This window comes from Clarias gariepinus, chromosome 12 (assembly GCF_024256425.1).
Source record: "Clarias gariepinus isolate MV-2021 ecotype Netherlands chromosome 12, CGAR_prim_01v2, whole genome shotgun sequence".
NCBI classification, from domain to species: Eukaryota; Metazoa; Chordata; class Actinopteri; order Siluriformes; family Clariidae; genus Clarias; species Clarias gariepinus.
This window is the reverse complement of record NC_071111.1, coordinates 29,206,341-29,232,428: the sequence shown is the minus strand read 5'-3', so window position 1 is coordinate 29,232,428 and position 26,088 is coordinate 29,206,341. Positions and strand designations below refer to the sequence as shown.

The 26,088-nt window shown below is 38.0% G+C and overlaps 1 long non-coding RNA gene across 1 annotated transcript; it reads left to right on the top strand.

Annotated features, from left to right (window-relative positions):
• The first annotated feature begins 4,453 nt into the window (after positions 1–4,453).
• Positions 4,454–24,784, top strand: LOC128534572 (uncharacterized). Its single transcript, XR_008361493.1, has 3 exons — positions 4,454–4,540; positions 9,987–10,118; positions 24,669–24,784. It is a non-coding gene; the product is annotated as an uncharacterized LOC128534572 (long non-coding RNA).
• Positions 24,785–26,088: the final 1,304 nt, after the last annotated feature.

Sequence of the window (26,088 nt, the reverse complement as noted above, 5' to 3'; positions counted from 1 at the left end):
CCTCTGATTATGAACGCTCTTCCCCGAAATGAAACTTCCCCTGCCACAGCCCTGAACAGTGAACATCCACCTTGCTATGTCCACATTTTCTACACCTTGGTCTGCTCTTACCCTACACATTAAGACAATACATTTAATAAGAACAGACATACAGACTAAAATGTGCATACATACCGTGAAGGAACTCCATGCTTCTCTACTGCCTCGAGAAAGAAACCTAGAGCAGTCTCTGCTCTGTTGTTGTTTGTGGCCCCCAGATACATGATCTGATAAAATAATTTAGTTAAGTTATTGGCATCTTACACAATTAATTCATGATTGTATCACACATACAGTACACACAGAGGTCACACAAATAAAGATCCACCACTAACCTTTTTTGAGTAGCCATCTATGCCCCCAAATATTACTAAGCCATATCTGAATATAAAAAAAGAAAACCTCTTGTGCACACAGGTACCTAAACCGTTTTAATAACAGAATAACATATCTTGCTGTACAAATATTGTCTACAAAAATATTTTAACCTACAGTACCTGATCAGCTTGTGGTTGGTGTCCAAATGCATCAGGGATAGAGGAGCCTGTACTGAATATGATCTTCTCACAACATGTCCAAGTTGTGACAATCTAGCAAGGACTCCAGCTGAATCAACTCTATTCATAGAATCCCAGACTCTGCTCCACTGGACTCGATGACCACGAGCTTTTAGTGTCCTTTCATCATTCTGTAGCCTGAGTGTGGTGATGTTGTTTTGATTGCAACCACAAGATTGTCTAACTCCTCGTCAGTCAATTGACTGTATGTTCCTCTCACACTAATACAAAACTCTTGCATTCTCCGTTCCACGGTTGCTCCGTTCCAAGCAGTTTTGAAATGCAAGATACAGTCAGACCAACTTCTAACAATCGTCTGAGATGCTGTTCAGATACAGTGATTTTGGGACATCCCGTTGGTCCAGCAATTTCATTTACAACAACTGAAGGGGTACGTCTTGTGTCCAGGCAATTAGAAAGAACAGAACACAGGTTTGAAAGGCACTGCATTACCTCTTGAGGCACATGTTCACGACTTGCATGTGAAGTGATCAATGTCAAATCATTTGTGCAAATAAAATATAAATAATCCAGGTCCAGAGGCAAGCGCTGCATGGCCTCCTGTAATCGTGACAAGAGTCTCTCTAAAAGCAGCCTTGTCACTGCCTGAAAATATACATGAAATAATAAGTAAAAATACCAAAATAAATAAAAGTGATCAATTATTTGATACTCGGTACAACATAAAGCTTGCAGAAAATATGCATAGCGCACGTAAGAAATGTATCGGTCACCCACTAAAAAAACAATTAAGGCCAATTACCTGAGACTGTCCAGCATTTGCCAGCTGACGGGGGCTATCCATCTTCACACCTGTACGAGTTAGCCACAGAAGTCATGAGTCGCACTGGAGTGACGTAATCTCCCTCTTCGACTGATTGGCTAGAGGAGCAGCTGTCAATTCAGACTAGTTAACCAATGGTGACTCTGAAGCCCGCCCTAATTTACATCAAACTCTGTCAGCAAAGTTTTGAAACGCAAGCGCAAAACATGAGAACGTGAGCAAAAGGGAAAGGAGCATAAGCACACAAAAAATTTAAATATGAGCGAAAAACCTGATTTTGTTTGTGAGTAGAAAAATGCTGAATTCGTGTTTCAGTTTTGTGCAATATAATTTGTAATGGGTTTACATTTGGAATTTGCGCTTATTATTTTTCGACCCGTGACCGGGTTGTTTGTTTTTCTAAATGACTTTGCATCTATTTTTCATTTTTGTGCGTTATAATTTTAAGAGTCTTTCATTTTCTTTTATTTACGCTTATTATTTTTAGATCTGTTACCGCAATACTTTTGATGGAAATTTGATCCCATATATTTGGGTTCAGTTTCAAATAATCATTCAACGCTAATCCCCAAACAGCAAGAGAACATGATGATAATAATAATCAAAAGTTATCGGGTAGTTATAACACTTTAAGCACTTGGTTCATTTAGTTATTACACATTAAACATGGTTTAAGTAGTTATAACAGATTAAAGACCTCCCTTATTTAGTTTAAACACATTCGACAGACTGAGGGATATGAGAAGTGTGTTTATCATGCACAGGGAATTAGACTGCACACAGTCCTATACTAAGTGTATAACAATCTCTGATCTCTGGATAAAATTCCCTGAACCTGAATTCCATAAAAAAAAACCTGAGGTATGATTTGGAACAGAAGGTAAAAAAAATCACATGATCTCCACCTGATGGCCGTATGGATCATGAAGACAGTGCATTGCTTCTTGTTGTGGTAACACGCAGGCTGACTGCCAGCACAGAGTAAGTGTAGTAATGGCTTCAGTATAACAAACTTTCAGAAGCATTTTACATTTGTTAAATATTAGATCTCTCACATCTTAAGCAGTTATTGTTAATGAAACTATCACAGATCAGGAGTTTGATTTACTCTGTTTAACTGAAACCTGGATTAAACAGGACGAGTATGAAGCTCTAAATGAAGCTAGTCCTCCTGGATACAGCTACATACACCAGCCTCGGCTAACTGGTAGAGGAGGAGGCGTCGCAGTTATTCACAATGATAATCTGACTATCGTACAAAAGCACGGACACAAATTTTATGCATTTGAAGTTCTCTGTAGTAACATAAGTGTAGCTACAAATATGAAGTCTGCTCAGTCGATCCCGCTAATCATCATTTACAGACCTCCAGGGCCGTACTCTGAATTTCTTTGTGAATGTGCAGATTTCCTCTCAAGCCTAGTCGTTTCTGTAGACAAGGCGTTAATTGCTGGAGACTTTAATATTTATTTTGAGAATGCAGAAGACCCCCTAAGAACAGCATTTATGGCCATACTGGACTTGCTAGGAGTAAATCAGTGTGTAGTAGGACCCACTCATAAAGCAGGTCACACTTTAGATTTAATATTGTTCTTTGGATTAAGTATAAGAAATTCCACAGTCTGAAGTTATCTGAATTAAAGTGTGTCATTGTCGTTATCGTTAGTTAAAATTTTCATGAAAATAAAATGTTCTTTAAATTTTTGCGGCGTATCTGTATCTTATTTTTAAACATTATCATAGCGACCAGAGTTAGCCTTAGGGCAGTGGTCGAGAGGAGAGGAGTAGCGCTTGTGAGTATTAGAGGCTCGTTGGCCAGCTTCATCCTTAGATAAAGGAGCAGATCTGGGGGACTCATGGACGTAGAGTATTACGGTGAACTGGTATGTTTAGATGCTGTCTTCCCCACTCTCAATGATCACTCAGGTTTGTTGACGATGAGGTGATTGTTTACTTTACATTCCAGTTCCCCCTCTTGTCTGCGTTTCCTTCTGGCTCTTCCTTTTAGTTATGCCGTCATAGTTAGTCCTGCCGGAGTCCAGCCTTGCACTCTGCACTAAATATACATTCACATTATTCATTGTTGAACTGTGACCAGACCTAACAGCCTATTACTATCCCTCGGCTTGTTCATCAGGGACAATCTTATCATTTTGATTTATACACGTTCACATCTCATACAAACTTAAAATAATTATTTTGATTGTGAAAAGCTGCTTCACGACAATGTCAATTGTTATAAGCACTGTACAAATTTAATTTAATTTAATTTAATTAAATCAAGTACTTGTGGTCATGGCCAGCTGAGGCAAGGGGGCGAGCAAAGCTTAGATGAGCAGAAGGCACTTTGAAAGAATAAGTGAAGGGCACGATCACGGCCAAGTTGCAGGCTGCTTTCTCCATGACAAAGTCTTTTCAGAGCAATATGATGCATGCATGTACATGTGTGTAGTGTGTGTGTGTGTGTGTGTGTGTGTGCACCCGTCCGCACTAGACTTTTGATTACATTGTGTTTTCATCAAACCTATTAACCAATAGATATATCCATTGCTGATGTTCATTTGACCACGTGGTTGGGGGGCTTGAGGTCATCTGTCTTTTACTTCTTCCTTTTCTTGAGTCAGGTTTTGCTTGTCTGTGTTTCCCTTTCACAACTTCGTCAGAGCCGAGAAAGTCACTGAGAGGTTTTATTATACGGAAAAAGTTTATAATGTAACAACAGTAATAGTAACTGAATCCTGAAAACTTTCTCAGCTCTCTTATTGTGGTTTAAATCTTGTGCTTTAAAGCCTGTACAGGGGTGATGATGTCTGCAGGATCTATGGTATAGACATCCACTGTCACCAGCTTCCACAGGAATCTCACATCGTGTTTGAGGATTTCACATTTCCTGGGTGTTAACGGTCCCTGAAATACTGCTTCAGAATATCTGTGTAATGTTCGAATATTAAACTAACTTCACCGCGGTAGGATTAACGCTATCGGGAGGGTTTTATCCCGACTGTAGTATGTGGATTCTTCCTGCACTTGGCAACCCTGCTGTCCAAACCGAAAGTGTTTCCTACTGTAAAGTCTCGGCTACATTTTGTGCAGCGTTTGGAGAATGTAAACTTTATCGGCAGAAACGGTGATATTCACACAACAAGAATGTCGATTGAAGGTGAGATATTTTATTATTATTAACGACTTTATATAAGATTCACGCGGATATTGTGTAAATGAAACTCGTATAAACCCCGAAGTGGTAAATCTTTAGGGCTGTTTATGGCGTTTGTTCTTTATAGGCCTCTCAACTTCCTATTTTTTTATTTTTATGATTTAAAACCGTAAAATATGTGGGAAATATACTTTTATTAGCGCGAGTCTTTTGTTTTTTTAGTCCTGAATTTAATTTCGTCTTTCTTGTTTCATTGTTAAGCGTAAAATGTAAAAATAAAACTTAAGTTGTGGCTTTTGTGGTCAAGAAGAAACAACGAACATTTCATCGTCGGGGATTATAGATACATCATTCAAAACTAATACGTGTTTAATTATTTTCTTTTTAAATAAAAATATTAAATAGTAAACGAAATAAAATGAGTGCGTTTTTATTCCTTCTAAAAAACAGCGGTCCAAAAGTGTGAAAAGTGTGTTTTCGCGCATGCGCAGAAGGCAGCCTGAGGACTACTGTAATATTCTTATTTTCATGACATTTTAAATTCTTAAACCGGTAAGTATTTGCATGTACACACTATCTGTAATTGTGCGCTGAGGAATATTATTATAATCTCACTTATTTTACAGTTTTTCTCGATTGGTTTGGCTCATTTCTTGAAACCCAGATGACATTCTCAAAACCATAAGGTCATTTGGCCAAACAGTCTTACAGTTCTGCTCAACATTATAGCTCACTAGCAAAATCAAATATCTTTCCCCAAACTCTTCATCCATGCTTCAAAAGCAGATTCCTTTCCCATATAAAAGGTCAGTACAGTCAAAATAGCACAGATCCCTCTCAATTGCCTTGACACATGTGCATTCATTTAGTGCTTTTGTCAAAATAACCTGGATGGTTTAGCACAACACCATGGATCCCCTGCAAAAGCTCATATCTCTCCCAAAACAGTTTATTCATGTGTCAAAACTAAATATCCTTCTCATATAAATAGTCAATGCCCCCAAAATGCATTATACCTTTGGCATTGTTTAAGCACTGCAAGTCAAAATGCTTAGACGTTTTGTCACTGAGGCACAGGTCTAGCAACAGAATACAACTATGAATAAAACTAAAAGATTTTACAGTAAAAGCAGCCTCCAATAAACCACTCATACTCAAGGAAACTGTAAACATTTTTATTCGTACAAAGAAATGCTAACATTAGGGAACATACTGTGAAAAGAAAACGTATACAGGATTCTGTAAATGTGAACAGTTATAAACACAAAAACAAAAAAAACTCTAGCCTACCATACTGTAAATAAAGTTGCAGAACTATAGTACAGTAATATTTTCAGTGGTCGCCATTGTCACCCTCTCTTTCCTGGCCACCATCCTCATCCTCCTGGCCATCGACGAGCTGCTCTCTGTTAGGCCATAAATTCTCATCCACATCGCAACGGATATTTTCTCTTGCGATGCAGCGAGGGAAGAAACGGTGTGAATGTCTCAACCATCCCCTACATTGATCCCCTGTGATGTCCTCACATGCAGCATCCATTGCATGCAGCAGGGCCCTCTGGTCTTGAGCCTGATGCTCATACACCCTCCACCTCCAAGATGAAAAAAAACTCAATTGGATTTAGGAAAGGAGAGTAAGGTGGAAGAAACTTCATTAGCATCCGGGGATGGGTGATGAACCAGGTTCTGATGCGTGGGCCACGGTGGAAGTTCACATTATCCCACACAATGACATAATGTGGTAGCTGAGGTCCTTCTTTACCTCTCGTATTTTCCGGGATCAGATCAGTATAAAGGTGGTCCAAAAAATTGGGGAGCTTTTGTGTATTGTAGGGCCCTAAACTGGGAATGTGTGTGGCCACACCTCTTTCTGATATAGCGGCACACATTGTTATATTTGCTCCTCGCTGGCCTGGGACATCCACAGTGGCTCGGTGGCCAATGATGTTATGGCCACGCCTTCGATCTTTGCCCAGGTTGAAGCCAGCTTCATCAACGAACACTAGGATGTGAGGGGTTTCGTTGCCTTCTAATGCCATTATTCTCGACAATAGAATAAAAATAAATCTAATCAGTCAAGTAGAGACAGATACTGCAGATGGGATCTAAAGTACTGTAAAAAGAGGGAGTGAAAAACTGAAGACAATTTCTAGTCACACAAAGCTGGATTCTGAAGGTAAAAAGGATAAAGCAAAACAAAAAAAAGTGGTAACCATGTCTTACTATAATAGTGTTACAATGATAGACAACCAGTAGTTGACTTACATGCACATACTGGTACTGCAGCTCTTTCACTCTGTCAGAGTTTCTCTCAAATGGTACCCTGTAAATCTGTTTCATGGTCATCTGATGTTTCTTTTTTCTATTGTGGAGATGCTGACAGAGTTTATATTTTGGAACATTACATTGTCTAGAAGGATTGCATTACGAATCTGTCTCAGTGTGATGGCATTATTTGCAATGACCATGTTGCATATTTCTCGTTCTTGTTGTTCATTTAGAAGTTTTCTTCTGCCACCCACTTGAGGCTGTCGTCCAATCCTAGACATACAAGTCAAAGGTCAACACTGTAAATTTGTTACAAAATGAGTTAGCAATGTATTTGTACTGCTGTTTTATGGTACTAAAAGTGTGATGCACTGCACAGTGACTGGAATAGTATTCACAGTATTTTCTCTATTTTTTTTTTCTTTGTCATTTTTATAGTATCATATAACATCACATGAAGATATTCCAGTACTCTAGGCCTACACACACACCAACACTGAATAGTTCAATAGAATAGTTCTGTACCTGTTTTCCCTGCGAAAGGTTTGGATGAGACTGTAGACCGAGGCACATTAGGCTGCACTCGGCGACCTGCCTCTGCCATTGTGAGGCGATGGTTTATAATGTGGTCAATAAGGGTGGCCCGGGTTTCATCTGGGACATCATGGTGCCTCCGTTCTCCTCGGCCTCTTCCCCTTATTCCTCCACGCATTCTCACTCCTCCTCTTCCTCTTCTTCTTCCTCCTCTTCCTCGAGCAGGAAGTTGCTGTTGTACTTGGCGAGGTGCTCCATGTTCACACTGCAAATGAAACTGGCCCCGGGCCAAGCTCTGTCTATATACTTTTGGCAGCAGTCATAATCATAGACAACACCTGTCAGGTAACTACTGTAAACAAACTGTTTGATTGGTCATCTGAGATGTGTGAGTTTGTTTAGTCGACAAACAAAGTACAAACAGGACAGTGCAAAATGGTGTGCACTCGCCGACAGTGTAGTTTGCTTGATTGCTAAAGAGATGCTGCCCTTTAGTATCGTCGAAAAGCCGGCTAATCTCCCCCAACACAGTCTAATACTGGTGAGTGGTGTTTAATTCACAGATAAAATATTTATATAATATGCTCATTTCGGTTCATTTTCCCGACCGACAACCGCCGCTTGTTATCCGATTTTTATCCGTTAATATTATAAGATTATAGTATTAAATTGTCATTAAGTAAAAAATTAAATTGACACGTGTCTGTGATCCGTTAAAAATAAAAATCACGGGTTTATTTTAACGAGCAAACGAAACATGCAGAACAGATCAACAACAGAAGTTACAGAACCTGGATTCATATAAAATTCACGCACCTGCAGCATTTCTGATAGTGACAACAGAAAAAAACAATAAAATAATATAAATAAAAAAACATAAGATAGGCCTACAATAAATATATTTAATTAACTTAAATAATTAACAAATTATGATGACAAATAGAAGACACTGAATCAATTTGAAGCTTTGAAAAAAAAAACGGCATTTTTTTCATCAAATAAAAATAGCAGACCTTAATCCACAGCTTGGATTGTATATATATATATATATATATATATATATATATATATATATATATATATAACCATTTTTCAAAAGTTTTTTGCATATGGCTTGAGGCTTTTTGTTTGTTTGTTTACAAAGGTCCTAACAGGCAGTTTTGCCTGTTATGGAATGCATGTTGAGCCTTGCATATGGAATGCATTTTTTGAAGTGCAATTTTTTTCTACGTGCATTTTGTTTTATGTGCATTATTATGCCATTATTATTATTCTAAATTAAAATGGTCTCAGATCGACAATATTATCGTTTATCGCAATAATTTCTTGGACAATTTATCGTCCAGCAAAATTTGTTATCGTGACAGGCCTACTCCTTCGTTAGTTCTAATTTCACCTGATTGATTGTCAATTACTGTCATAAATTTATCAAATGTTCCAAGAAATTCTTTTATGGTATTATATCCTTGACTAATTTTGACAGTTGAACAGACAATTGTGCATATGATGACTTACACAATAAAACCATGCTGATATGTTTTGGAGAGAGTAACCATTTCACTGAAAAATCAACTAATCAGTTTAGATCAGCAAGATCTATTTATTTGGAAAATGTGCTAACTGTAGGCTCATTGTGCTAACTGTAGCTACTTGTACATAATCATTTAAAAAAAAGCACAGAGTCACTTGAGACATGTACTTAAGCCTTTTTGAATTTGATAAAACCAATGAGAAATGACATTCTGTTGTGAACAATTGCAAGGTGGTTTGGAGATTTGTCCATGTTATTTTGAAAATGTCATCTCGGTTTCAAGAAATGAGCCAAACCAATCGAGAAAAACTGTAATACACGGTGTATTTTAATAAAACAGCAGCAGCTCATAAACCTGAACACACCGAGAGCACGAGGAACTCACGGAGCACAGGCGCGCGCACAGCATGACGTAAACACGGGCTTTATACTTTTATAACAATAAATATAAAAGCACTAAAAACTAAAAGCACTGTATACACAGTGTGAGTGTTTTTACAGCTTATAGCTCTCAGACATTCAGAGCTACAAACTGTTTAAACACTCACACTGACAACAAGAAACACTTATTGGTTTAATTTGTCAATATTATTAATCACCTGAAAAATGGTTTGGATTTAATAAAATATTTGATGTTATTAGTTGTTTCAGTCTCACAAATGCCTCAAGTGTAAAACAAAAGCTAATTAATTAGCCCAGCTGTTCCAATACTTTTGAAGGGGACTGTAGATTATATTGTTTTCTCTAGAGAATCGTTCTAGTTTCCTTACCACGACACTTAAACATATTGTACTCACTTTGAGACAAAAAATAATGACTCACTATAAAATATTTAGTTTAAAGTAATTTATCATGTGAGATGTCAGTGATGAACAGTTAAAAGTGAAATTGACCGTCATAGTCCATCATCTCCACTCAAGAAGAGGAACTCATGAATTCTTCTATATGACTGAGGAATGAGAGACTTTTCTAAATGTTACATGTTAAACGTATTTTGATTTTCAATACAGTATTAATTTAAAACACACGTTTTTAATCAAAGAAGACCCGTTTATGGCAAATTTGTGATAATTTGTGTGTTTAGTGTAACTGCACATTTGTTTTTGTGTTTTCTAGGAGTGTAATTTATCACAGCAGAGGAGATCAGACTCTTCAGGATTTGGCTGTGTGTTTGTGCTATCTTTACTAATTTTCAAAGATGGATAATCCTGACTGGGACAAAGATATTTCCAGGCTTTTAGAAGAACGGTAATGTATCATGTAGTGTTGGATAAGTTTGACAATTAATCCAAATTAAGGTTGAATATGTTATACTGTAAGCACACACACACACACACACACACACACACATGCACACTACCCGGCCAAAAAGTCACCACCTAGATTTAACCAGGTAAAAAGTTAGGAGTCTTCCAACACGTTATTTATTGCTAAATGATGCAGTGAGAAGCGTCACTAAGAAGGTTATTAAACCTATAATTAAAATAATTAGGTATAGTGGAGAATGACTGTCTTCAAGGAAGAAATGCGATGGAAAAAAATTTTAATGACGCCATGATTAATCGATGCTATCAACTAAAATCAATAATCAAAATAGTCTAAAAAAATTTAATTAATTAAGGATTAATTAATCGTTCATGGCGTTTATACGCTTGATTTTTGTGTGAACGCTCTGACGTGTAGTTGTACAGCTCACTGGAGTGAAGCGAGTCATAGAGTGATGGCAAACACCTTCAGAAGCTGGTGGGGAGGCTGCTAGCCGGGGGGTGGTGGTGGCTGCTGTGTGGGACGACTTTCTCACACAGTCAGTCACACACTGAGAATGACCATTGGCTTAGTTATGATCATGTGATGCTCAGTGTCAAAACAAGAAGCGCATACGTACTACATAATAGTGATAATTGGTATATCAAGACTCGCTCGTTAAACAAGGCAAAATTTAATAAAATTTTTTGCTCGTCTTTAATTATAAATAATTGTAAATATTGGTATCTGGTGCACTGCATTTTTTTGTACAATACACGTAAATTACTTCAGGCAAAGAGCAGCCTAAACATTGAGCAGTAATATAAAATTAAATAGTAAACCTTGAGTTTTTTTGCTCCGCCCTGTCTGAGGCGCCGAACTCTGCTAGCATCAGTGCACGAGACCGAGTGTGTTCACTCCACTTCGCTCTCAACTAAAGTTTTTTTTTTAAATAATCAAATGTCTCTGTGTCGCGCGACACAACAAATCTAAAATGAAATTCGTTGCCAACGCTTTTAGTAATAGATTTTTATAGATTCGTTGTTGCAGCCCTACTCTCATGCCCAGCAGTATTATATTCTAATAGACTACAATGGGACACGGCTCACAAACACAAAACACCTATTTTGGTGTCATTATAAACCATCAGTGTTTGGTGTCTAATCTTAATTATTTTCCAGTAGTTTTTTTATATCGATGATAAGAAGTCGTGTAGTCGTTAAGCTGCAGGGGGCACAAACACAGATACAGATGGAGCCACGCCAAATAGCCGCGGCCGTGTGAATGGCGTACGAATGGCGTACGGCTGCCCTATGCACGCCGTAGTCCCCCCTCCTTTTTCTTCGAGAAAGGCGTGTCAAGATTTCACAGTAAACACGCCCATTCAAGCCCTATTTATGTATTTACCTGGTTCGTTCTCAGGGACACGTTAACACAAGCCAGCAATTTAGCTGCGCTGAGTTGCAATCACGTGATTTTAACAACCCGCTCCCACCCCCGCCGAACTGACGCTACCAAACTGCACTAGAGATGAAGATGGCGGCTTAATGGACTATTCGCGGTAAGTGGTGTTTTAATTTATAAAATTTGTTTGGGATTAGTTTACAGTTTATTTCCCAGTTTAGTTTTTTTATCGGCCATTTTGAAAATCACTGGCAGCACCAGCAGCGGTCAGATGTAACTTTAGATATCTTAATGATCTGTTTACCAAGTCTGGAGTTAACATTACAGCTTACTGTCAGTGTCACAAACTCACAATGTCACTCCTCTTCAACTAAAAAGACACTAAAGCTTCGAAAATACTCTTAATGTCCCTATTACAAAAGCTGCACTACCGGATGAAGAGTGTTTGTGCTCTATAAAAATGCCTTTAGAGTCTGACCGCGTGTTGTCTGGATAAATTCAGCATTTATTTGTTCTTTGGGTAAGAGTTAATCTGCAGGTTATATCTGTGAATATAATGTGATGCAGTTCATGAAGGACACAAGCTGAGAATAGATGTACAGGAGCTCGCGAGCTAAACGCTCATAACCCGGTTTATATTTTTCTCAATTTGCCCGTGACTTTGCGCGGCAGCGCGAGCGCTTAGTTACCGAGCTGGATAAAAACTCTGAAGTGTTTATCAGTTAAGGAGTGGGGGGGGAGGGGGGGTGTGTGTGGAGGTGTGGGGGGAGGGGGAGGTGTGTGTGTGTGGGGAGGTGAGGGGGGCTTCAGTACTCGGGAAGTTATAGTTTGGCTTCAGAGATTAACTAATATATACGAGTGTTATATCGCCTAACTTATTTGTATGAAAAGCGCATTTTAATTTAATGCAGACGATAATACAGACAGACCGGGGTTAACACTAACAAAGTTCAATGGTTAAAGTTATCCCAGTTTATTTACATTCCAGAATTCCCCAAAACAGTATTTTACACACTCTGTGGTGTAGGTTTACTAATATCTTTTATATTTATTATAACTAGATATTCTGTAAAGTTTATTTATCTTTGTCTTCACTAAATTCTCCTGTTGTCTTTAAGCAGAGCTCCGCCGTGGAGGATTGGGGGGTCAGACGGATGACGGTTGGCCTTTTGGAGCTACTGGAGGAGCCTGAACAAGCTGTTGAGGGAGCTGTAGGAGGGATGACGTCACAGTGCAACAGCTTTAGAATGATGTTTGGTCAGGTCTACTGTATGTTCTGAACATAGAATTGCAAAACGTCTGATACTTTAGGGGGGAAACAAAGAATTAAACAGTTCCATCTTTAATATAAAAAAAAATGATATTTTAATATAAAAGAACCAGATAGAGACTGATAAGCAGCTGGTGTTATCCGGGTATTTTAATGACCTTTAAGCAAAAATTAAACATGTTTTCACCTGTTTTATACAAATTATTGTTTTACCTTTGACTAGTTTTGGAAGAATAAATTATATTTTTAAAGTCATGTGTGCGTGTTTTAATTGTTGGGGGATTGTGTATTTAAAAATACATTTACTTAAACCAACAACTTCAATGTGCAAAAAATGGGACCCGACATTGTTTTAAATAGTCAAAGAGTTGGGCTAATAATAATAATAATAATAATTATTATTATTATTATTATTATTACTGGTTATAGAAACAAATGAAAACAACAGTTAAACACTTGATCATATGTATCTGTGCTAGTTTGTGATTATGTGACCCATAATAATTTTTTTCTCAGTATAATTTTTTGGGGGGTTTTAAGAAACTTAGGAGGAGTGGAAGGTAAGAAACCTCAGTGGAGAATACTGACTATGACATGGTGCTAATTGCTCTGTGTGTGTGTGTTTGGCGGGGGGAGGGGTACTTCAGGCTTACTTGTCTGCGCCCAAAATGTTTGTGTTAAACCAACGGAGAAATGCAGGAGCGCGCGCGCGCGCACACACACACACACACCTCATCCACAAACGCTTTAACTGTTGTCTTGTAAATCGTTAATTAAACCTATGAACACAGCTGTTCAGCATCAGTCCTAAACACAAGCGCAGAGTCTGTTTTTGTCCTTAAATTGCCTTTTGTCCTTACACAATAATAACATGTTGTTTATGTTTAATGTTTATTTTGAGGGAAAAGGTAATAAGCAATATTTAAAATAAAACAAACCAGGAAGTAAGTTTTTCATACATTAAAGTGCTGTGTATAACCAAGTGCCCTAACAGACATAGCAGCAGTGTAGAGAGTGTGTGCGCTGTGGGGGATTGGAAGGTGAACGAAGATAATCATTTACAAGACAAAAGACGTTCAGAGGTGTGTTATGCCCGAACCCCCCCCGCCACGGATTGCCCCCCATTACGCAATCGCTATCTTCAAAGAAAAGCCGCCGCCCCTTTTCATTCAAACACGTTAGCCAGTGTTTTTCTTTCCCTCCGCTCAGTTTTGTGAACACAGTTGCGTTCAGTAACACGATGGAACCAATTACCTAAACAGCAGCAACAACAACCATTATGATCACACTTTGGAATTTATATTGCTTAAATATTTCGCAGCTCTGTCCTCTTTGCATTGCTACGTGTTTATTTACTTCCTTTTTACATCGCACGTATAATGCACTCTAAAATCGACACTATCAAACTTGGAAATTATATAATATCCAACCAAACATCACGTTATTAAAAGTAACGAATTTGTCAGTACTCTTCTCTTATTCAGCACGGCTAAAAAGATAATAAAAATTACAGTTTGGTGCTGCAGGTTTGGTGTCCGTGAGCTTTTCTTAAACAGAGTTAGACGGGTTAGACGGGGGGCATTTTGTGGCTGCTCCAGTTACACTCTACTTAGATATTACACAGAGAGTTAATTTCTGTTCTCTTCATCCTAGCTTAATTTCATCTCATGAAATAATAGTAAGTTTTGTAAAGTCTGAGTTTATCTCCCCAGCCAGTGTTGTGTATGGGCAGGGTGGCATCATGGCAGGATTGGTGTCATTTTTTTAAATCTTTTTAGCCGTGTTGCGTGAGAGAAGAGTAGTGACAAATTCGTTACTTTCGTTACTAGACTATTTTGTCTGCAAGTGAAATACATCGATACGTTAATAATTTACACCAATAACAATAACATTACTGCAGAAGGATCTAGAGACGTGACTTTGAGACGTTCACAGTATATTCGAACCGTAGACAGGGTTTATTCTGCAGAACATTACAAAACAGCCATGTCTAATAAAACAGTGCATCTTTAATAAGCCGCATTGGTTTCGAGTCAGTAGTAAAATTAACGAAAGACTGAGAAGCCCCGTAATTATATATATATATATATATATATATATATATATATATATATATATATATATATATATATATATATATATATATATATAATGTTCAAATTAACGTTTCAGAGTAGCCTATATAATTTGTCTTGTCATCTGTTTACAGCGTTGGCTGATTTTTTGTGATTGAGACCCATGGGTTACATTGAAATATTTTTATTAGTAGTAGTAAGCCAGTCTTTAGTAACCTTGGATAAATCACAATACTAGCCCTCTCCCGCGGACGCTCTCTCTCTCTCTCTGTCTCTCTCTCACACACACACACACACACACACGTACACACACACAGACAAATAAAACATGAAATCGCGGAAAACCAAATGAAACTATGGCAAAAATATATAAGCAGTAAAAATTACAGTAGTATCCTGTAGGTGATCCCTGTCCTGATAACAGGCGCTGACCCTCTGGACCTGTTTAGTTCTGTTAGTATTGTGTTCAGGTGTGAATGTTTATGGGGATTTAATCTGTCTCTGCTGCCGCATCTATTCACCATAGTGATAAGTGATTACTGCCCCATCAGATCTTTGATGGGGAAACGTTATGCTGGTTAAATGACTAAAGACATTCTGATCAGTATGAACAGATATTTGATTCAGATATTATGCGTTATTAATCAATTTGTTATGCCAATTTTTGACTATCAGCGAAAAAAAACATCAAAAATATAACGAAAACAAACTCAAGCAGAAGTTAAATTTCAAGCTTTACTTTGCAGCAAAATATTATCTACCAGTGTATTAAACGGAAATAGATAAAAACACCATAATGTAAAATACTCTACATAGCCCGCATTTGTATTCCATACCTACAACGACTGGTATAGATAAATTACAGATATTACCGTGTCTTTAAGTATTATTGAGGATGTCGTGAAAAATATTGCAATAAGTAGTTTTATTAATTAATTAATTTAATAATTAATTAAAAATAGCATAAGCATCATGGATTGTGTATTGAGGGATTTAAATCTGTTTTATGAATCGTTTTTTATCCCTCTTTTTTACCACATCATCTATTTATGAAACTATGTTGATAAGTCCTGCAGAACTTCTGCATCAGATGAACTCTTTCAGACACGCCTCATGAGTTTTCCATTATTATAGCACTGACCTGTACAGTTATCAACACTCATGTAGTGTTACAGCATCAATAGCAGCAGTAATGTTAGGTGAGGTATTTTTATAATACTGTAACAGTATTTAGTGATGATACGATGCTTTAGCTTAAATAACTAGTTTAATTATTGAGCAGTAATTTGAAAAATAACAGGAAATTAACAGACATGAGAATTACCAGTGATGTGTCAGATACAATATTATCACCAGTCAGGTGACTATTTAAAACTGATTGTTCCAATTTTAAAACCTTTAAACCTTTTTTTAAGGTGTGCTGTGTAAACCCAACACTTTTACTAATAATAATAAAAATCTGCGCGTCTCTGATGTGAGATTGGAAAGTGGAAAAGCATCGTTTAAATATTTGTAAATCATACAGACAGATAGTGTAAGGACCTTCAGACTGAGAAAAAGGTGTATTGATTTACTGTCTGTTTGGAATGTTTAGAAATCTTTTTAGAAAGTTTCTTTAAAAATGTCTGGAACTCTTTAAAAAAAATAGCCTCTTCAGAACACGTGACCTTTTTATTCAGAGTGATGGGTTTATGCCATACCAGCTATACAGTAAATAACTGGAATTAAAACAGTATCCAACCGTGTCTAGTATTTTAGTGATTCACTTTTCAGAGGAAAATATGAAATCAGTACATATGAGTAATTATTTATTCAGAGGTTTAACTATCAATAAAAATACTAGCAGTCACAACTTAGCATGAACATGTTAGACTCTGAGTCAATGACATGTTAGACTTGTGTAAAATTACTTTCTTGTTAAATTAAGAAGTTAGTTACAATTTGTATTTTATTACAATACCCAGGTGTCGATTTCGTTACAATTTACAATTTTAGTTACAATTTTACAATTTTATGATATTTTAAGTTGATATTAAGACATTTTATATTATCCATCTCCATCATAAAACTTGTTTAGTTTTACACATCTTGTTAAAATTTGAGATCATTTGAGCAAGAATTGGCTTTGGTCACTTTTTGTGTATATATATATATATATTTTTTTTAATTTATTTATTTTATTAATTTATTTTTAATTGAAGCACTTAAAAAAACAAAAGAGCAAAAATATGCAAATGCTATTACAATCTCTGTTAGCTTAACACAGTACATGTAGCAAGGTTTTTATAATAATAATAATAATTATTATTATTATTATTATGTAATAAATAAAACGAAATGAGAGAATAGAAAAAGAAAAGAACAAGCTAGTGTTAGATGCCTGTTTTACTTTTGTTAATTGTATAATAAAGAAAAATAAAATAAATATATAGAATACGAAAGGAACATACAGTAGATACTAGTGTTAATTAGTTAATGTTAGTTTTTTTTTTTTATAATTAGCTTATTAAACTAATAGCACAATTTAAACCCTCTTACTTTATCCGCGCTTAGGACCGGCTAAGGTGACCCAAAAGAGACTGTAAAGTTTTTCTAAAGTTACGTAGTACGAGAGGCGAGTTGCTCGGTCTGTCCGCTGTGCTTCGGTAAGCTTCTCTGGCGCCAGGAGAGACTCAGTCAAACACACACACACGTTGTCTGTCAGAAAGGTCTCTGTTTATTAACAGCAAAAGATGGGGTTTATATATGTTAGACCAAACGCCTGTGCCATAGACATATGTTACTACAAAGAACATGAACCACTGTAAATGTCCTGCTGGGATCCTAAAGAATCAAAGGAGAGGAAGATAGAGAGGTGTCCGTCTAGAGACAGATCACAAGATGTTGGCTCGAGTTAGGGGGAGAGGGGGAAGGAGACAGAGGGGGAGAGAGAGAGAGGGGAAGAGAGACATGAAGAGAGAATGGGAAGGTGAGCGTGGGAGCGTTCACACCTTAAGGAGCAGATGCAAGAGGAGACAGGAAGATAGCAACAGGAAAGATTTAACACGTTAATATCAGATCTATGAGGAAGAGAGTAGAAATAACTCCTTTATATATAAAATAATTCTTACAGTTGCCCCCTTAAATTCTAAAAGAATTTGTGAATGTCAATTAGTTAACATAGCAAGAGATTCATAATTAGTAAAGTCAGCAAAAATGATAAGAAGGATGATAAAGAGAATAGATAGAACAGTTATAGAGAAGATCAGGATTAAATCACTTCTAGAATCACAATTAGAAATGAAATTAACAGTACATAGGTCATCAGGCGTTGGCACAAAATAAAATAAAATGTGGAAAAAGAGCTAATACAAAGTTGAACCTATATGTGTATGTGAAAAAGGTGAGAAGCGACGAGAGCCCCCTTTTGAGGTGTCTTCAGGACGTGTGTCGCTCCACTAGCCCCTCGGTGCGGGCTAGGAGATCTTGTGAAGTAGTGGTCGATTATTTCAAGCAGTCAGAGTCGTCTGCGGTGCCTTCTTCACAAGGCTGGCGTGAATCCACTGTGGCTGTGAATCTGTGAGAACAGCTGTGCGAGTCACTGCAATTACAGTTGTAGGTGTACTGTAGGCAGCGTCCCCCACCTTCCTGGGATTCAAACTTTTCACCAGCACTGTATCACCTGGGATGAAAGAATGAGTAGGCTTGTCTGTAGGCAGAGGCAGAGAAGCAGAGACATTACCATGAACACTGTTCAGTTTTTCAATGAGTGCTTGTGTGTAATCGCCGACAATCACGTCCAGATCACCTGTAAGGGAAACACCGGGGTTACTTTTACCCAGAGGGTGGGGAATGGTCGTCCCATTATAATCTCAAATGGTGAAAGTTTGGTTGTAGAGTTGGGTGTCATTCTAATTTCACAAAGCACAGAAGGTAACAGGTCAACCCAGTTCTTACCTGTATCCATCATGGCTTTGGTCAACCTATCTTTGATTGTTCTGTTCATCCTTTCTACCACACCAGAACTTTGGGGATGGTAGGGGATGTGAAATTTCCAATCAATGCTTAAAAATGTACACAATTTTTGTGTCACTTTGGAGAAGAAGGGCGTGCCATTATCACTGTCAATAGATGTTGAAATACCATATCTAGGAATGATTTCTTTAGCCAGAATTTTAACTACCACTGGGGCATTTTCTTTTGAGCATGGAAATGCTTCTACCCATTTAGAAAATCTGTCCACAATTACAAGCATGTATTTAAGATTTCTGACAGGTGGCATGTGTGTAAAGTCAATTTGTAAACATTGAAATGGTGCAATAGGCATCGGCAAGGCATCATGTTTAACATGTTGTCCTTGTGTATTTGCGCGAGCACAGATCAAACAGGAATCTAAATGAACAAGTGTAGCCTCTTTGATATTGCGAATGCAGAATCTGTCCTCGATCATACGGATTACCCCCCGTTTTGCGACATGTGAAATACCATGAAAATGTCGCACTAATAACGGGAGGACAGATGCTGGAAGAGCTATACGGCCAGTCTCATCCCGAATTAGCATATCGCTGCCAGGTGAACACTTACGGGAGGACCAAAAATGTAGATCTTCGGGTGATGAATGGGTTTGCAAGAAGGCTATGTCAATGTCAGATGACAAACTTGGGATGGAGACATGGGACGCCAGAGAGAATACTGTATCCCTACAAACCTGTGTGGACAAAGGTGCTTCTTTAGCGGCCCATTTGGCAACTTCATCAGCTAAACAGTTACCCAAAACCTCTTCAGAGTCACCAGATGCATGACCTTTGACCTTCACTATAGCCAATTGTGAGGGAAGCAAACTAGCTTGTAAAAGATCAGTTACAAGAGTAGCATGTGAAATAGGCTTTCCATCGGCTGATTTAAAACCTCGCGAAGCCCAAATCCTTCCGAAATCGTGTGCGACACCATAAGCATAACGTGAATCTGTAAAGATAGTAACAGGTTGATTTTTAAATAGGAGGCATGCACGAGTAAGAGCGGTAAGTTCAGCAGCTTGCGCTGAAAGAAAGGGCAACGAATAAGCTTCTAATACAATATTGGGCAGTTGACAGATAGAATAGCCGCAATATGTCACATTATCATTAGGCCTCGAACAAGAGCCATCAACATAAATATGGGTGCCATGCTCTAAAGGAGTGGTAGATAAATCGGAGTGCACTGCCGAGGTAGTGGTGATCTCATGTAAACAGTCATGATCAGCCCAGTCTGGTTGGGTCTGATCGGGGCCACAGAGTGTCATGAGGCGGTGTAAGAGTACAGCCGGAGTGTTGGGTGTTGATATTGGTTTAATAGTTAGATTATGTGTGGCACAAAGAATAGCTTCGTATCCTGAACGACGTTGAGCTGTCATGTGCTGTGTTTGAATATTATTAAGGATCGTTATAACTTGGTGAGAAGAGTGTAATACTAAGGGGTACGAGAGAACAATTTTTTCAGCATCTGTGACAATGAGAGCAGAGGCAGCCACCGCTCGCAGACAAGCAGGAAGTCCTGATGCTACAGGATCTAGGGTTTTAGATAAGTATGCAACTGGCCGATAAGACCCGCCGTAATCTTGGGCTAAGACCCCCGCTGCGACCCCCCCGCCTTCAGAGACATACAGGTGAAATGCCTTGCCATAATCAGGTAGACCCAATGCCGGAGCTGAACTTAGAGATTGCTTGAGGTAACAAAAAGAGTCCTTCATCTCAGATGTCCGTGTGATTTTGTCTGGTTGAGTGGAGGAGCATGACTGTCGCAATATCTTGTCATAGTAGGAACAGTCAGGAATGAACTGCCTACAATAGTTTATAAGTCCAAGAAAGCTCATCATTGCTTGCTTTGTGGCAGGTGGATGAATCTCGACAACAGATTGGATGCGATCAGCAGATAATGTTCTTTGTCCCTGGGCGATTGTGAATCCCAGATAGGAGACCTGCAGTAAGCAAAATTGAAGCTTAGTGAGTGAAGCCTTGAATCCAACATCAGCCAGATGTGTCAGCATGCGCAGTGAATGTTTGCGACATAAGTCCTCAGTTTCAGCTGAGAGGAGGATGTCGTCCGCGTATAACAGAAGGCGGACGTTCTCAGGCAGGGTCAGGGAAGCCATGGCCTCTCTTACAACAAAGGAGAACACAGCTGGAGAGTCTATGAACCCTTGAGGAAGACGAGTCCAGGTCAGTTGGTTTTTGAAGGTGAAAGCGAATATAGGCTGCGTCTGCTCACTGACAGGGACACTGAAAAAGGCAGAACACAAATCAACTACTGTAAAATATGAATGATTTGGAGGTATTGACGTCAAGATGGATGGGACGTCTGGAACAATAGGACTGGCAGGAATTACAATATCATTAATTTTGCGCAAATCTTGGGTAAATCTCCATCCTTTTCCACCTGCCTTTTGTATAGGATTAACAGGTGTATTGTATGGAGATTGGGTAGGAACTAGGACACCTTGTTGTATTAATGACAAAATCACCTTCTCAATGCCAGCCTCTTTGTCTGGTGAAAGAGGGTATTGTTTACAATACACAGGTGTCAGTGTTTTAAGTCTTGCTGTGTATGGTGTAGTGCAAACTGTGCCCACTTCATTAGCATGAGTCGACCACAACCTCGGAGGTACAGAAGACAAGTAGGATGGGATGACAATAGATTCACCAGTAGAATCAACCTGTGGGATCACATCAGAGAACATAGTCAGATTATTAGGGGTCTTTAAAACAGTTTTGCCCTCTGCAAAAGATATAGAACAGCCTAATTTAGACAGTACATCTCGGCCTAGTAAATTGAACGGAGATGAGGGTATCACAACAAATCGATGACGGAAATGCAAATTTGGATCATCTGGGCTAGTTACAGGAAGTTGAAAAGTTTTAGGGCATGAAATTGGGACCCCATCAATCCCTACAGAGCTGATAGTCGATGCTGAAACAGGTCCATGGTACTGAGAACCACTAAAAGAAGAGCATGTAGCTCCAGTATCTACCATAAAAGGATAAGGAGTACCATTGACATTTAACATTAAAATGGGTAGGTTTTGTGGATCCTTATTCAGTACCAAGGTCAACATACTCACTGTGGGGTTCTTGCTCTGTGGGCAGCCCTATGGGCGAAATTTCCATTGTGTTTTAACATGTGTAGGCCTGGTTGGGCCCATATTACCTGATGGGGTGGTCTGATGCATTTGGTGAGCCTGTAAAGTAGAAGAGATATACCCATTTTCCATATCGTTCTTTTTTTGTCTACAGTCACGTGGCCAATGTCCTTCTGCCTTGCAATAATTGCATATTGTTTGTTTGCATTGCCGTTCCCAGTGCCCTAGTTTATTACAGCATTTGCATGTAATAGTGTGGCATTTAACAGGTTTTTTTTTTTTAACCATTAGCACTTATTGTAGGTAACGTGTGATTAGATTTTCCTCTGAGCGAGGCAATAAAATTGCTTCTAACATCCAGATCACATACAATCCTTCCCATGAGTTGTATGGCAGGTTAGTGTCCGGTCCCTGCTAGAGAAATTTTAAGAGATTTAGCAGAATTACGGTCTATATTATTAACAAAGAAAGTCCCTGTGTAAAAACATGCAGTTTATTTATTTATTTTTTTTATATATATATTTTAATTCCTAAAACCTACTCCTGTCGAATAGGTGACACAAAAGGTTGAACAAAATTCCAAATCCTTAATTATACATCCAATCATTAGGAGTAAGAGACTGTTTGGAACGACCATTACCCATTTTGTTAGTAAGTTACAGTTAGTAAACAAACCAAGCTTATCGAAGTTAAGCGGACACTTTAAGCTTCTTTTTTTTTCTTTTTTTTTTTATTATTACGGGTGGTGTGACGTTCGAACAGAGTGTATCAGAATCTATTTAAAACTGAAGAATACTGTAATTTATAAGTGTATTATCAAAATGTGCAATATCTCCGCGTTCCTGATAACACTATCAGGAATATGGATTCTATTTTAAATCTCACGTGCCTCTACACCTTTGGAGACTATTCACACATTTATCAAATACCAATATAGTGAATTAATAAGGCATTCGGCCAATCTACCCTGTTTCTGAGAACACTCTCAGAAAAATGAACCTCAGGTGCGCCGGGCTGAGTCCACACGCCTCTACGTCAGGGAGACAATAAAACTCATGCACCTCCCACGTGTATAACTGCAACTGCACGCCGTTCCCTGTTCCAAAGAACACTCTAAGGAATATGGCTATAACCAATTAATGTATTTATTTTCTAACCACGCGCCTCTACGCCAGGGCCAGCTTATACACAAAGTGCACACTACAAATGCCTCACTAAATTACTAATATTGTAATGCATAAATTACGTCAACAACAGAAGTTAGTGAACGTAAAACTTTTTAAAACACACCCGATGTAGCGCGTCTCCTCTAAAAGAATGCGGTTTTGGTGACGTAGGTACTCGCGACGACAGCGCTGTGTATGTTTTTAGCTTATTGCTAACAACACCGGTTCAGTTTCAGTTAAACACCTAGTTTTATCTATATCTTTTAATTAACCACAATCGCTACAGCCGCTGTAATTTAAATCAATAAATCAACGCGAGTAATGACAAAAACAATGCGAGACAAAAACAAATTAACACGCATAAAGTATCTTTTTCCAAAATATACCCCAAATATACGCCAATTTACTACGTAAAATGAACTATTGGTTCAAAAACTTTTCTGACCAAGGAAGGAAGTACAATAGCAAAAATAATGCTTAACTTACCTTCCTGGAGAGAAAAGGTTAGACGAGCCCCCAGATTGTAAAGTTTTTCTAAAGTTGCGTAGTAGGAGAGGCGAGTTGCTCGGTCTGTCCGCTGTGCTTCGGTAAGCTTCTCTGGCGCCAGGAGAGACTCAGTCAAACACACACACACGTTGTCTGTCAGAAAGGTCTCTGTTTATTAACAGCAAAAGATGGGGTTTATATATGTTAGACCAAACGCCTGTGCCATAGACATATGTTACTACAAAGAACATGAACCATTGTCTCACCATTGTCCTGGTGAGATCCTGAAGAATCAAAGGAGAGGAAGATAGAGAGGTGTCCGTCCAGAGACAGATCACAAGATGTTGGCTCGAGTTAGGGGGAGAGGGGGAAGGAGACAGAGGGGGAGAGAGAGAGAGGGAGAGAGACATGAAGAGAGAATGGGAAGGTGAGCGTGGGAGCGTTCACACCTTAAGGAGCAGATGCAAGAGGAGACAGGAAGATAGCAACAGGAAAGATTTAACACGTTAATATCAGATCTATGAGGAAGAGAGTAGAAATAACTCTTTTATATATAAAATAATTCTAACAGAGACAATCTGGCGGAGTATGTTTTTTTTGTTTGTTTGTTGCTCTGGAAAAAACTTTATGCGTGTGGTTGGGCGCTGATTAGACTACGTAGGAAATTAAAGAGGAGGATCACAATGTTGGCTCAACATCCCGAGCCCAAACATTTTAATTATTTCATTTTTTTGGTTTACATTTTTTTTATTTAATCAACAAATATTGAAAGTGAGCAACAATAGCCCATGTTTAGAAAGGCATTTTTATATAGACTATTAAAAATAATCCTGCATCTATTTTTAACTTTTCATACAAATCTATGAAGTTACAAAAAGGATAAAAAGAAAAAACTTATTCAGACGTTTTACCAACATTAAAAAGTCAGTCACAACTTATCATGAAAATGTTACTCTGTTCATTATAAGTAAAATAAAGTCGCGGCTAAATTAAGAATTCAGTTAAAATGAGTAAAGAGTGAATATAAATCTCTAAAGGACTGTCTGTAATGTTGTACAGTGAATTCTATGGAAAAAGACCAGGATCCCCATCACCCAGCGGTGTCTCCATGAAGAGTGCGAGGTCTATGGAGCCTCCTGAGAATTTTAGTGGTGAAGTTTCATCATATCTACACAGGTAACGTCTCCTCACTGTTAATGTCACTGTTAAAGTCACAGTTACAGGGGAATTCTGGGATAAAGCTAGAACTTTACCCCGTACTGTCTGTTTTAACAGAATTCATAATTATTTGTCATTTTGCTGTTTTCACTCAAACACTATGAAACCCTGGATGCAGTAATACAGGGACTTGATTTCTGTAATTTTCTGTTATTATAAATAAAAAATATTTCTGTAATAGTTGGTCTAGACAACCACAGTGCCATATCAGGAAGACACAGTAGATGGCGCTGTATTACATGTCAGAGGGGTGATGAACATCAAATAGACCTACAGGACCTGTTATATCCCCCTCCTGCTTTTCCAGGTCTCTTATACCCAGCAATATTAAATGTTATCCTGTAGTCTATGATGTGACACAGCGATGAGTCCTGCAGAAGTTCTGCATCAGATGAACTCTTTCAGACACGCCTCATGAGTTTTCCATTATTATAGCACTGACCTGTACAGTTATCAACACTCATGTAGTGTTACAGCATCAACAGCAGCAGTAATGTTAGGTGAGGTATTTTTATAATACTGTAACAGTATTTAGTGATGATACGATGCTTTAGCTTAAATAACTAGTGTAATTATTGAGCAGTAATTAAAAAAAATAAGAGGAAATTAACAGACATGAGAATCACCAGTGATGTGTCAAATACAATATTATCACCAGTCAGGTGACTATTTCAATTTTAAAACCTTTAAACCTTTTTTTTTTTTTAAAGGTGTGCTGTGTAAATCCAAAACTTTAGCTATTAATAATAAAACTCTGCGCGTCTCTGATGTGAGATTGGAAAGTGGAGACATGGTGGAAATATTTGTAAATCATACAGACAGATAGTGAAAGGACCTTCAGACTGAGAGAAAGGTGTATTGATTTACTGTCTGCTTGGAATGTTTAGAAATCTTTTTAGAAAGTTTCTTTAAAAATGTCTGTAACGCTTTAATTTTTTTTTTCTTCAGAACACGTGACCTTTTTATTCAGAGTGATGGGTTTATGCCATACCAGCTATACAGTAAATAACTGGAATTAAAACAGTATCCAACCGTGTCTAGTATTTTAGTGATTCACTTTTCATAGGAAAATATGAAATCAGTACATATGAGTAATTATTTATTCAGAGGTTTAACTATCAATAAAAATACTAACAGTCACAACTTAGCATGAACATGTTAAACTCTGACTCAATGACATGTTAGACTTGTGTAAAATTACTTTCTTGTTAAATTAAGAGGTTAGTTACAATTTGTATATTATTACAATATCCAGGTGTTC